This window comes from Macaca nemestrina, chromosome X, assembly GCF_043159975.1.
Source record: "Macaca nemestrina isolate mMacNem1 chromosome X, mMacNem.hap1, whole genome shotgun sequence".
In the NCBI taxonomy this organism is placed as follows: domain Eukaryota; kingdom Metazoa; phylum Chordata; class Mammalia; order Primates; family Cercopithecidae; genus Macaca; species Macaca nemestrina.
The window spans coordinates 82,987,329-83,000,577 of NC_092145.1; the positions used below are offsets into that span (position 1 = coordinate 82,987,329).

General features: G+C 41.0%; 1 pseudogene; it reads right to left on the bottom strand.

Annotated features, from left to right (window-relative positions):
* Window positions 1-11,324: 11,324 nt before the first annotated feature.
* LOC112425731 (cytochrome c oxidase subunit NDUFA4 pseudogene) lies at window positions 11,325-11,609 on the bottom strand (annotated as a pseudogene).
* Window positions 11,610-13,249: the final 1,640 nt, after the last annotated feature.

The following is a 13,249-nucleotide window of genomic DNA, read 5'->3' on the forward strand; positions in this document are numbered from 1 at the left end:
TTTTCCTTTTTGTATCCTGTAGGCTTCCGTGTGCTAAGATTCTGGTTCTGATTTTTACTTCTATGTCATGAGCCTGTGGTTGATCTGCAATGTTTCTCTAGGTGTCCTTGCAGGATTTGGTATCGAGGTTATGCCAAGCTCATACAGTGAGTGGAGGACCCTTTCAGTCTTCTGCATGAGTTTGTGTCAAATGGAAGATACGTATTCCCAGGATGTTTTTCAGAATGTGGTGGGGAATCCTGGAGTTTATTAGTGGAAAGCCTTTGACTACCGATATCTTTCTGTAATGATTCTGGAATGGTTCAGGTTGGCTGTTCCTTCTTGTGTTAGTTTTGGCAGATTTTGTTTCCTAGCCACTGGTTACGTTTTGCTTTGTTTTCAAACTGACTGGAATAAAATGGTCCAGAATATCCCCATTCATCTCAGACTGCATTTGTTAAAATTAGGAAGCCACAGAGGGGTTGCACAGAAAGCCAGAGGAGCACCCATACGTATATTCTTCTACTGGATCCTCCATTAGTTACCATTTTCTAATATTTGCTTCATCCCTCCCCCCATCCCGCACCCCTGTCTTTTTCTGAGTGTGTGCGCGTGCTTGTATTTTTTTTTAATTCTCTTGTGATATCATTTGAGATCCATTTGAATCATTTAGATCCATCATCCGTAAATACTGCAGCATGTATCGCCCACGAGAAAGCATGGTCTCCCACAAAACCTTAATGACATCATGACACTCAGGAAATGTAACATTGAGACCACACAATTTTCTACTGTATGATCACATGAAACATTTTCGATTGTCCCCATGGTCCCACAGTATCCCTCATAGCTGCTTTCTAACAAAATTCTCTTTCCAACCAAACATCATGCTTTGCATTTAGTAGTCAAGTCTCTTTTGAGACAGAATCTCCCTCTGTCGCCCAGGCTGGCTTGCAGGGTCGCGAACCCGGCTAAGTGCAGCCTTGACCTCCGGCCTCAAGCCATCCTCCTGCCTCAGCCTCCTGAGTAGCTTGGACTACAGGCGAGTGCCACCATGCCCGGCTAATTTTTAACATATTTTTTGTAGAGACGAGTTTTCACCGTGTTGTCCAGACTGGTCTGGAACTCCTGAGCTCAAGCCATCCGCCCACCTAGGTCTCCCAAAGTGTTGGGATTACAGGCGTGAGCCATGGTTCCCGGCCTGTTCAACTCACTTCAGTGTCCTTTAAAGTGTGCTTTAGAGCAATGTTTAAAGTGTGCTTTGAATCACCGCAACTGTTGTCAGGAAGCCCTTGAACTTGGGTTTGTCGAATGGCTTCCTTGTGATTAGATTCAGGTAGGTTTAACATTTTTGGCAAGGCTACTGCATAGCAGACGTGCTGTCCCTCTCGGTGCATGACATCAGCAGATTCTCCATGTAGGCTTCTCTTAGGACTGGTGATGTTCATCTTGACCATGTGGCCAGGGCGTTTTTCCAGATTACTCCATTGTGAAAGTGCCATCTTCTCTTTGTATTTAATTAGCTATGTGCTGTTACTGCATGGGCACTCTGTGTGAATATCCAGTTCCCCCACAATATCCTCTTTCTATCTTTTGGATGTCTGCATATCATGTGATTTGGATCTGTGTCCCCAGCAAGTCTCATGTCAAACTGTGACTTCTAATGTTGGAGGTGGGGCCTGGTCGGAGGTGACTGGATCATGGGGCTGGATTTCTCAGGAATGGTTTAGGAGCATCCACTTGGTACTGTCCTCATGGTTGCGAGTTCTCATGAGTCTGGTCGATTAAAAGTGTGTGACACCTCTCCCTTCTCTTTCTTACTCCTGCTCCTACCATGTAACATGTACCTGCTCCTGTTTCACCTTCCGCCATGATTGCAAGCTTCCTGAGTCCTCCCAGGAGCAGAAGCCGCTACGCTTCCCATACAGCCTGCAGGACCATGAGCTCTTCTCTTTATAAATGACTCGGTCTTGGGTATTTCGATATAGCAACACGAGAACGGACGTAACATCATCTGTGGTTATCTCTCCCTTTTCTTTCCTGATAGCGGTGCCCTTCTCCCTCGTTTTCTTGACCAGTCTCACAAGAGTTGTACCAATTTCATTCCTCTTCCAAACACCCAACTTCTGGTGTTGTGATTCTTACGCTTGTTTCCGCTTTCACTGATTTTTGCTTTTACCTTGATGACTTCCTTCTACTTTCCTTGGTCTTATGTTGGGCTTCTTTTTTGAACATTTTCTCATTAATTGTCTGTGATCCTCTTTTAAATATATGCTTTTAGCAGCCTACACGTCCCTCTCAGGACTCCTTTACTTGTGCCGACAAGGGTTTAGGAGTAGTATTTTTGTGATCATCCAGTTCCAAACATGGGAAACCGTGAAAATCGCAACTTTCATGGGATGGAATGAATACGTTGCGGTATGTTTATACAATGGAATACTATTTCAGCAACGGAAAACCACAAAGTACAAGGTACTCCTCCATGGAATAATAGGCGCGAATCTTACAAACATAACATCGAGTGAAAGAAGCAAGGGACAACACGGACATGTTTAATGATTCCATTCCTATAACTTCAAATGACAGGCAACACTAACCTACCTTGTTGAAGAACGCGTACTTAGGGTATAAAACCATAGAGAAGAGCAAGGAAAGGACAATCAGAAAAGTCAGGATGTTGGTTACCCCTTGCAGTAGGAGTGGGGCTGAGCTCAGCCAGGGCCACCCCAGGAGGCTTCGGGGGATGCTGGCGGTGTTCTCCTCTGGGACCTAGGGGAACGTTTCCATACAGATGCACTTGATAATCATGTATTAAACTGTGCGCATAGATTGTGATGTTTTCTTTCTGTGTGGTGCTTGCCACCATAAGCCGAGAAAAACCAGTGCTAAGGGAAGTAACCTTGCTTTAACAGGTAAGTATTTTATAACCAGAAGGATAACCAACATTTTATTTTCTCTATTTATAGCAGATCTCCTTGCGAGTACTAGCATCAGTTTATTGATAGTGATAGCTTGATTTCAAATTCTCATAGACTTCACCGAACATCATAGGAATGATGCTTACATAATTGTGATATTAATTTTGATGTTTTGGTAAATATTTTATATTTGGGTGGTAAGTTTTCATTCAGAATTTGTGATTTTGTGCTGGAACCCCATGCACTTGCTACGTTTTTCTCACGGGAGATTTGTCACCTCCCCATCCACTTATTCTCAGGGGTGGAGGACCTAGGACCTGAGGTAAAGAAATTAAGGCAACAACACTAAGGGGAAACAACACAAATTTTTACCTTCATAGTTTGTGTCAGTTAATTGTGGTATTTTCATATGATGGAATTCCTTTTTTTTTCCCACAGTGGAAGTGTACTGGGTATTCTTAGGTATACTATCTGTTTTTAAGAAAAGTCCATTACCAAGATATAACAAATTACGTAACGTTAAATATCACATGATATTTGTAAAGCAGACTATACATATTCAAGTTTAGAAAACCAGTCGACTGTGAATGAACTGTTGTGAAGTGATGAAAACACGTATTGAATACTGAGGTCAAGAAAGAGTACACTGCAGTTCTACAGGTCTTATATGTATTTCATTGTGCTGAAGACACCAAATATGAAACGCTACGTAATGTGTGATTCCATTTGTAGGACATTCTTAAAACTGGAAGACTACACGTACAGAAAACTAATCAGTCATTTCCAGGTCTGTGGATTGTGAGAAGTATTTAACTACAAATGCATGTTATTTGTTATTAGCAAGTTTGACCCTCTTTATGTTGAAATGCAACGTACACAGAGAGAACGTCACAATATGTGTTTGTTGTTTAATAGTGATCATCAAGGGCACCTCTACAGAAACGCCCCCATGTCACAGAGGAGAACACCGCCAGCATTCCCCAAAGCTCCTGGGGTGTCTCTGCCTCATCTCAGCCTCATTCCTCCTTCAAGAGGAAACCGACACATTTACTTTTGTGATCATTCTTTCCTCAGTTTTCTCTATAATTTTTGGTCCCACGTCCTATATTACATTCTTTTAATAGTACAGTATGCTTGCAGACGACATGTTCCTAAATCTAGAAGACCCCACAGTCTCAGCCCCCAAAGCTCCTTAAGCTGATCAACAACTTCAGCAAAGTCTCAGGATACCAAATCAATGTGAAAAATCGCTAACATTCCTATATGCCAACAACAGTCAAGCGGAAAGCCAAATCAGGAACACAGTCCCATTCATAATTGCCACACACACACACACACACACACACACACACACACACACACACACACAAGATACCCAGGAATACTCCACACCAGGGAGGTGAAAGGTCTCTGCAAGAAGAACTACAAAACACTGTTCAAGGAAATCAGACATGTCACAAACAAATGGAAAAACATTCATGCTCATGGATAGGAAGATCAATATTATTAAAGTGGCCATACTGCCCAAAGCAATTTGCAGATTCAGTGCGATTCCTAGTAAGTTATCATTGACATTCTTCACAGAACTAGAAAAACTATTTTAAAATTCATATGAAACTGAAAAAGAGCCTGGATGGCCAAGGCAGTCCTAAGTGAAAAAGAACAAAGCTGGAGGCATCATGCTACCCGACTTCAAAATATACCACGGGCCCACAGTAACCAAAACAGCATGGTACTGGTACAAAAGCAGACACGGAGTCCAATGGAACAGAATAGAGAACCCAGAAATAAGGCCGCACACCTACAACTATCTGATATTTGACAAACCTGACAAAAGCAAGCAATGGGGAAAGTATTCTCTATTCAGCAAAGGGTGCTGTGATAACTGGCTAGCCATACACGGAAGATTGCAACTGGACCCCTTTCTTACACCAGGTACTAGTCAGTTCTCTTGCTGCTCATAAAGACATACCTGAGACTGGGTAATCTATAAAGAGAAGAAGTTTAATGGACTCACAGTTCCACATGCCTTGGGAGGCCTCACAATCGTGGCAGAAGGCGAAGGAAGAGCAGAGGTGTGTGTTCCACAGCGGCAGGAAAGACAGCATGTGCAGGGGAACTGCCCTTTGTAAAACCATGAGATCTCGTGAAACTTACTCGCTATCAGGAGAACAGCACGGGAAAAGTCCGCCCCCATGATTCAATTACCTCCCACCGGATCCCTCCCACAACACGTGGGGATTATGGGAGCTACAATTCAAGAGGAGATTTGGGTGGGGATACAGCCAAACTATATCACGCCGTATACAAAAATTAACTCAACATGGATTAAAAACTTAAAGGTAAAACCCCAAAATAGAAAAACCCTGGAAGACAACCTAGGCAATCACATTCTGGACGTAGGAACGAGCAAAGATTTCATGACGAAGACACCAAGAGCAATTACAACAAAAGCAAAACTTGACAAATGGGGTCTAATTAAGCTAAAGAGCTTCTACACACTAAAGGAAACTGTCAACAGAGTGAACAGACAACCTACAGAACGGGAGAAAATTTTTGCAAACTATGGATCTGACAAAGTCTAATATCCAGCAAGAAAAATACCAAGCAACCCCATTAAAAAGTGGACAGAGGACATGAACAGACACTTTTCAAAAGAAGACATAGATGCGGCCAACAATCCCATGAAAGAAAGCTCAACATCACTGACCATTAGAGAAATGCAAATCAAAACCACAGTGAGATACCCTCTCACGCCAGTCAGAATGGCTATTATTACAAAGTGAAAAAATAACGGATACTGGCGAGGTTGCAGAGAAAAAAGGAACACTGGAACACTTATGCACTGTTGGTGAGAGTGTAAATTAGTTCAACCATCGTGGAAGACAGTGTGGTGATTCCTCGAAGACCTAAAGACAGAAGTACCATTCGGCCCAGCAATCTCATTACTGGGCATATACCCAAAGGAATGTAAATCATTCTATTATCAAGACACGTGCACGTGTATGTTCATTGCAGCACTATTCACAATAGCAAAGGCATGGCAGTCAAGCTAAATGCCCAGCAATGGTAGACTGGATAAAGAAAATGTGGTACATATACACTGTGGAATATTATGCAGCTATAAAAAGAATGAGGATAGGTCCTTTGCAGGAACGTGGCTGGATCTGGAGGCCATTATCCTCAGCAAACTAATGCAGGAACAGAAAACCAAATACCGCATGTTCCCACTTATAAGTGGGAGCTAAATGACGAGAACACAGGGACACAAAGAGGGGAACAACACACACCGGAGCCTATCAGACAGTAGAGGGTGGGAGGAGGGAGAGGACCAGGAAAATAACGAATGGGTACTAGGCTTAATCACTGGGTGACGAAATAATTTCTACAAGAAACCCCCATGACACAAGTTTACCTATGTAACAAACCTGTACATGTACCCCTGAATTTAAAATAAAAGTTAAATTCAAGAAATACTAATAATATGGTTTGGTGTTGACTGTTACATACTTTTATAGTAGTGGAATCAGAAAATATGTTCATATTTCTTGCTGCTTGTGTTTAATGTCAGGAGTTTGGTTTCGGATGTTTAAATCTGAGATGTGTGTTAGGTATCCAAGTGGAGATGCTGAGTGGACAAAGGTCTGGCTCTGGGTCGAAAAAGTACCTATGGGAGTCATCATAGTTTCGATATTTTTTTCCAGGGCCCGTTCCAGAGATAGAAATTACACCACTTTTCTATTGAGTTATGTTAAAACACACAGAACACAGAATTTACCATCTTAAGCGTTTCTCAGTGTTCAGTTCGGTAGTGTTAAATATATTCGCATTTCTGTGCTGCCAATCTCCAGAATGTCTTCAACTGCAAAACTGAAATGTATACCCGTTAAACAATTCCTTGTTTTCCCCTGCCCCCCAGCCTCTGGAAACCACCATTCTACCTTCTGTTTCTGAGTTTGGAAATATTAGATCCCTTATACAGGTGGAATCATGTAGTATTTGTCCTTTTGTGACTGACTCATTATATAGCATAATGTCCTAAAGTTTTATCCACATTGTAGCATTTATCAGAATTCCATCCTTTTATGGGCAAAATCATAATTCATTGTAAGGGCCAAATAATAACGGACCATATTTAGTTTCTGTATTCATCCATCCGTGGACACTTGGGTTGCTTCCATCTCTTGGCTCTCATGAATAATGCTGCTATGAGCAGGGGTGTACAGACATCACTCTGAGACTCTGATTTCTATTCTTTTGGCTATAGACACAGAATGGAATTACTGGATCATATGGTAATTCTATTTTTAGTTTTCTGAGTAACCGCCATACCCTATTCCACAGCAGCTGTGCCATTTTACCTTCCCACCAACAGTGCACAAAGGTTCCAGTTTCTGCACATCTTCACCAGTATCGGATCAGTTTTATTGAACAAATGGAATTGATTTCATTTCTTTGGATTTTATTTTTGTTTATTTTTATTGACACAATTGTATACATTTATAGTGTACAACATGATGTTTTGAAATAGGTATACATTGTGCAATGGGTACATTAGGCTAACTACAATATGGATGAACTCACATACCTTTCATCTTTTGTGCTGAGAACACCTAAAATCTATCTACCTTCTTAGCAATTTTCAAGTATTTGTTATTATTAACTATAGTCACCATGTTTAGAATAGATCTCTTGAACTTAGACTTCTTGTCTAAATGAAGTTTTGTATCCTTATCAATATCCTTACCAGATCCTTACCAGGATCTCCCCAATCCTCCCCAGCCCCAGACCCTGGTAACCACCATTCTATTCTCTGATTCTAAAAAATTTGATTTTTTAAGATTCCACATCCCAGTGAGATCATACAGTATGTGTCTTGCTGTGCCTGGCTTATTTCACTCGACATAATATATTACAGATTCACTCATGTTGCCACAAATGACAGGATTTCTTTTTTTTTTTTTAAGTCTCAATACTATTCTACTGTGTGTACATATACACATGTGCTTTATCCATTCATCCATCTGATCGGCTCTTAGGTTGATTTCACATCTTGGCTCTTGTGAACAGTGCTGCAATGAATATGCGAGTGCAGATATTTTCAACATACTGATTTCATTTCCTTTGGCCATATATCCAGTAGTGAGATTACCAAATCAAATGATAGTACTATTTATATTTTTAAATTTTTAATGGATACATATTTGCACATATTTATGGTGTACATGTGATATTCTGTCACGTGCATAGAATGTATAATGATCAATTCAGGATATCTGAGGTAACCATCACCTGGAATACTTTTCATTCCTATGTACTGGGAACATTTCAAGTCCTCTCTTCTGGCTATTTTGAAATATACAATACATTGCTGTTAACTGTAGTCATCCAACTCTGCTGTTGAACATTAGAGTTTATTCTGTCTTTGTATTTTTTGAGACTGGGTCTCACTCTATTGTCCCAAGCTGGAGTGCAGCGGTGCAATCACAAGTCACTGCAGCCTCAACCTCCTGGGCTTAAGCAGTCCTTCCACCTCAGCCTCCCGAGTAGCTGGGACGACTGGTACGTCCCACCGTACCTGGCTAATTGTTTTTTTGTTTTTTGTTTTTTTTCTTTTTTTTGTAGAGACTGGGTTTCACTACACTGTCCAGGCTGGTCTGGAACTCCTGAGCTCATGCGATCTACCCACCTCGACCTCTCAAAGTGCTGGGATTACAGGCATCAGCCACCATACCCGGCCTAGAACTTATTCCTTCCTTTTAACCATATGTTTGTACCTATTAACCAACCTCTCTTCTTCCCAACCCCTCGTCCTCCAATCCACACATCCTTCCCAGCCTCTCCGATCTATCGCTCTATTCTCTACCTCTATGTGATCAACTTTTTTACCTCCCACATATGAGTGAGAACGTACAGTATTTGTCTTTCTGTGCCTGGCTTATTTCACCTAACATAATGACCACCGGGTCCATCCACATTGCTGCAAATGAAAGGATTTCATTCTTTTTGTGGCTGAATCATATTCCCTGTGTATATATGCCACATTTTCTTTATCCATTCATCCACTGATGGTCACTTAGGTTGATTTCATATCTTGGCTACTGTGTTGAGTGCTGCAATAAGTATGGGGGTGTAGGTATCCCTTTGGTATACCAATTTCCTCTCTTTTGGATAAATACCCGGTAGTGGGATTGCTGGATAGTTCTATTTTTAGTGTTTTGAGAAGTCTCCATACTGTTTTGCACAGTGGCTGTACTAATTTCCATTCCCACCACAGTGTATGAGGGTTCCCTTTTCTTCACATCCTCGTCAACGCTTGTTCTCTTTTATCTTTCTGATAATAGCCATTTTACCAGGTGTGAAGTGATAGCTCATTGTGACATTTCCCTGATGATAAGTGATGTTGAGCATTTTCATACAACTGTTGGCCATTTGTATGTCTTCTTTGGAGAAATGTCTATTCAGATCCTTTGCACATTTTAAAATCAGGTGATTTGTATTCTTGTTATTGAGTTGAGTTTCTTATGTATTTTGGATATTAACTCCCTATCAGATGTATAGTTTGTGAATATTTTCTCCCATGCTGTAGGTTGCCTCTTCACTCTGTTGATCGTTTCCTTTGTTGTGGAGAAGCTTTTCAGTTTGACGTAATTCCATTTCTCTATTCTTCCTTTGGTTGCTCATGTTTTTGGGGTCATAGAGGAAAAATTATTGCCCAGGTCAATGCCATGGATGTTTCTCCCTATGTTTTCTTCTGGCAGTTTTACAGCTTCAGATCTTACGATTAAATCCGGAGTCCATTTTGCCTTGATTTTGTATATGAGACAAGGGTCCCATTTTATTCTTCTGCATGTGGATACTCCGTTTTCCCAAGACCATTTATTGAAGAGACAGTCCTTTCCACATTGTGTGTTCTTAGCATCTTTGTTGAAAATCACTTAGCCCTAAGTGCATGGATTTTTTCTAGTCTATTATATTGTTCCAGTTGTCTGTTTTTATGCCAGTACCATGCTGTTTTGATTACTCTAGCTTATATTATATTTTGAGATCAGGTTGTGATTCCTCCAGCTTTGTTCTTTTTGCTCAAGATTGCTTTGGGTAACTGGAGTCTTTTGTGGTTCTCTGCGAATTTCAGGATTGCTTTTTCTATGTGTGTAAAAATAGCATGGGAATTTTGATAGGGATTGCAGTGAGTCTGTTGATTGCTTTGAGTAGTATGGACATTTTAACAATATTGATTCTTCCAATCCATAATCGTTGGATAGCTTTCCATTTATCTGTGGCTTCCTCAACTTCTTTCATCAGTGTTTTATAGTTTCCAGTGTACAGATCTTCCAACTCCTTGGTTGAATTTATTCCTAAGTAGTTTACATTATTTTTGAGAGCTACTGTGAATGGGATTGTTTTCTTGATTTCTTTTTCAGATAGCTTGTTATTAGCGTGTGGAAATGCTACTGATTTGTGTATGTTGACTTTGTACTTTGCAACTTTCCTTAAAATTATTTGAATTTTAAGGTTTTTTGTAAAATATTTTAAGATTTTAGATATATAAAATCATGTCGTTGTCGTCTGCAGACAGAGATAATTTAAATTCTTGTTTTTGCTTCTTCTGCATTTTGGGATAGGTTCTCTCTTTGTCACCCAGGCTGGAGCACAGTGATGGGATCTTGGCTCACTGAAGCCTCGACTTCCTGGGTTCAAGCGATTCTCATGCCTCAGCCCCCCAGGTAACTGGGACTACGCCCAGTTGTCGCATGCCACCACGCCCGGCTAACTTTTGTATTTTTGGTAGAGGCAGGGTTTCGCCATGTTGCCCAGGCTGGTCTCGAACTCCTGGCCTCATGCGATTCACCATCCTCAGCCTCCCAAATGTTAGGATAACAGGTATGAGCCGCCGTGCCCAGAAACTTTTTATTTTCTGATTTGTGTGCTTTTAATTGTTTTCTCTTGCCCAAATTTTTTGGCTAAAATTTCCAGTACTATGTTGCATTGAAGTGGTGAAAGGGGGCACGTTTGTCTTGTTTCTGATACAGGTGGTATTAAAACCAGGATCTTCCATCAGCTATGACAAGAGTATAGTAAAAGGAAAGAATCAGACCAAGGACTGAGCCCGGGGGCTCTCTATTTGTAAGAATTTGGGGAGAAGAGAACTTCCGGATAGCTGAACACGTGGAAGTTACTGGAGGGAGGTGCACCTGGAGAGGTCATGGAAGCTCCATGCCCCTTCCCACATACTGTGCCCTATGCATCTCTCTCATCTGGCTGTTCGTCTGTATCCTTTGTCATGTTCTTCATAATAAATGGGTAAACATATTTACTGATCAGTGTTAAAACCCAACACGATACACTAACATGATTTTAGTGCACTTAGAGGAGAAATATCTCCTAGTTAAGGGGAAAATTGTGCAAAGGGCCTCTGGAAGACCTTCATTCTAAATTGTTTTGTAGGGAAACATTTAATTTAGAAGTCTGGACATTTTTTTTCAGTTTGCTGTAATCTACATTCACTGAGTAGAACTTGTATTGATCATTGGGACCCAGTTTATTCCAGGGTTCTGGGGGATTCTTTCTGTCCCAGCTAACATCTGGGTTAAACATCTGCCAGATGCAAGACATGCAGCCCTGCTCTAGTGCCTCCTGCTCAAATATATACAAAGAGAGAGATATCACACTCGAATGCTTCCTGGCCTGACCAAAGAGCTGGGGGAGCATCTGTGTAGACTGGAAGGAGGGAAGAACAAATATTTCAGACCCGGGTCTAAGTAATCCAATGCAGCATTTGATTTTTGGAGGAGACTTAGGCTATATAGAATTGAGTTAATAATACTCCTGGTTTCATAACATGCTACTCATGATTGATGTCAGGCCCTATTTGTTTATTTATTTATTTTATAATGCAGTGTTCCCCCATTTACCTATTACTCAGTCCAAAAACTAGACTATTACCAGTAACCTACATCCACCTCTGAGCTCCCCCTCACTGCATCCTCCTGACCCTCTTCACTCCCACTGGAAGCAACCCTAACCTGAATTGGATACTTGGTATTTCTTTGATTTTTATTGCAAATAAGTACACACACACACACACACACACACACACACACACACACACTATCGATTTTGGCTCACTGCAGCTTCAACCTCCCCAGCATATATAGACACACACACACACACACACACACACACACACACACTCACTCACTCACTTATGATTTTGGCTCGCTGCAGCCTCAACCTTCCCAGCTCAGGTGATTCTCCCACCTCAGCCTCCCAAGTACCTGGGAGCACAAACGCGTGCCGTGATGCCTGGCTAATTATTTGTAGAGAGGAGTTTAGCCATGTTGCGCGGGCTGGTCTCCTATTCCTGGACTCAACCACTCCACCCACATCTGCCTCCCAAAGTGCTGGGATTACAGGCGTGAGCCGCTGCGCCTGGCAATTATACTCTTCAGTTTTGCTTGATTTTGAATTTTATGAAAAGGTTGTCATACTGCATGTAGTCTTGTGGTAACTGCATTTTTACATACTTATACCAACATTGATCCGTTGTTGAGCATAAAAGTGCAGTTCACCCATTTGCCTTGCTACATAGTATATCATGGTGTGCATATACCATAGTTGATCTACACATTCTCTTCTTTGTGATCATTTGCGTAGCTCTCAGGTTTTTGCTACTGTGGCCAGTGCTGCTGTGAAATTCTTGTCCAGTGGACACTGACAGGAGTCGCTGAGTTGTCAATGATCTACTTTATATATTGATGCCACATTGTTTTCCAAACTGGTTGCGTTCATTTATATTCCCAACATGTTGCAAAGTGTATGAGATCCCACTGCTCTGCATCCTCTGTAACCTTTGATGTTGCCAGGTTTCTTAATCTTTGCCAATCAAATGGGTATAAGATTTTTTTTTGTAGTCATATTTAGCATTTCCCCGACTACTGATGAGCTGAGCATATCTTCATGTGTTTATTGGCCACATAGGTTCCTTCTTCTAAGGAATTCCTGTTCATGAATTTTGTCTATTATCATACTGGGCTGTTTGTCTTTCTTATTGATTTCTAGGAGTTCTCAAAATATATTCTTGATAATCAATCGTTTGTCAATTGTATGCAGGATAAACATCTTCTTCCAGCTTGTACCATGTATTTCCACTTTTACATGATGTCTTTTAATAATTGAGATATAACATACATACAGCAAACCACAGAAACTTAAGTGTACAATTTTAACATGGTTATACACCCATGTAACCGCCATCCAAATCAAAATAGAGAACATCTGCAACATCTCCCCATCCCCAAAGAGATAATTTTGAGAGAATATGAGGAACCAGTAAAGAAGATTGAGGAGTG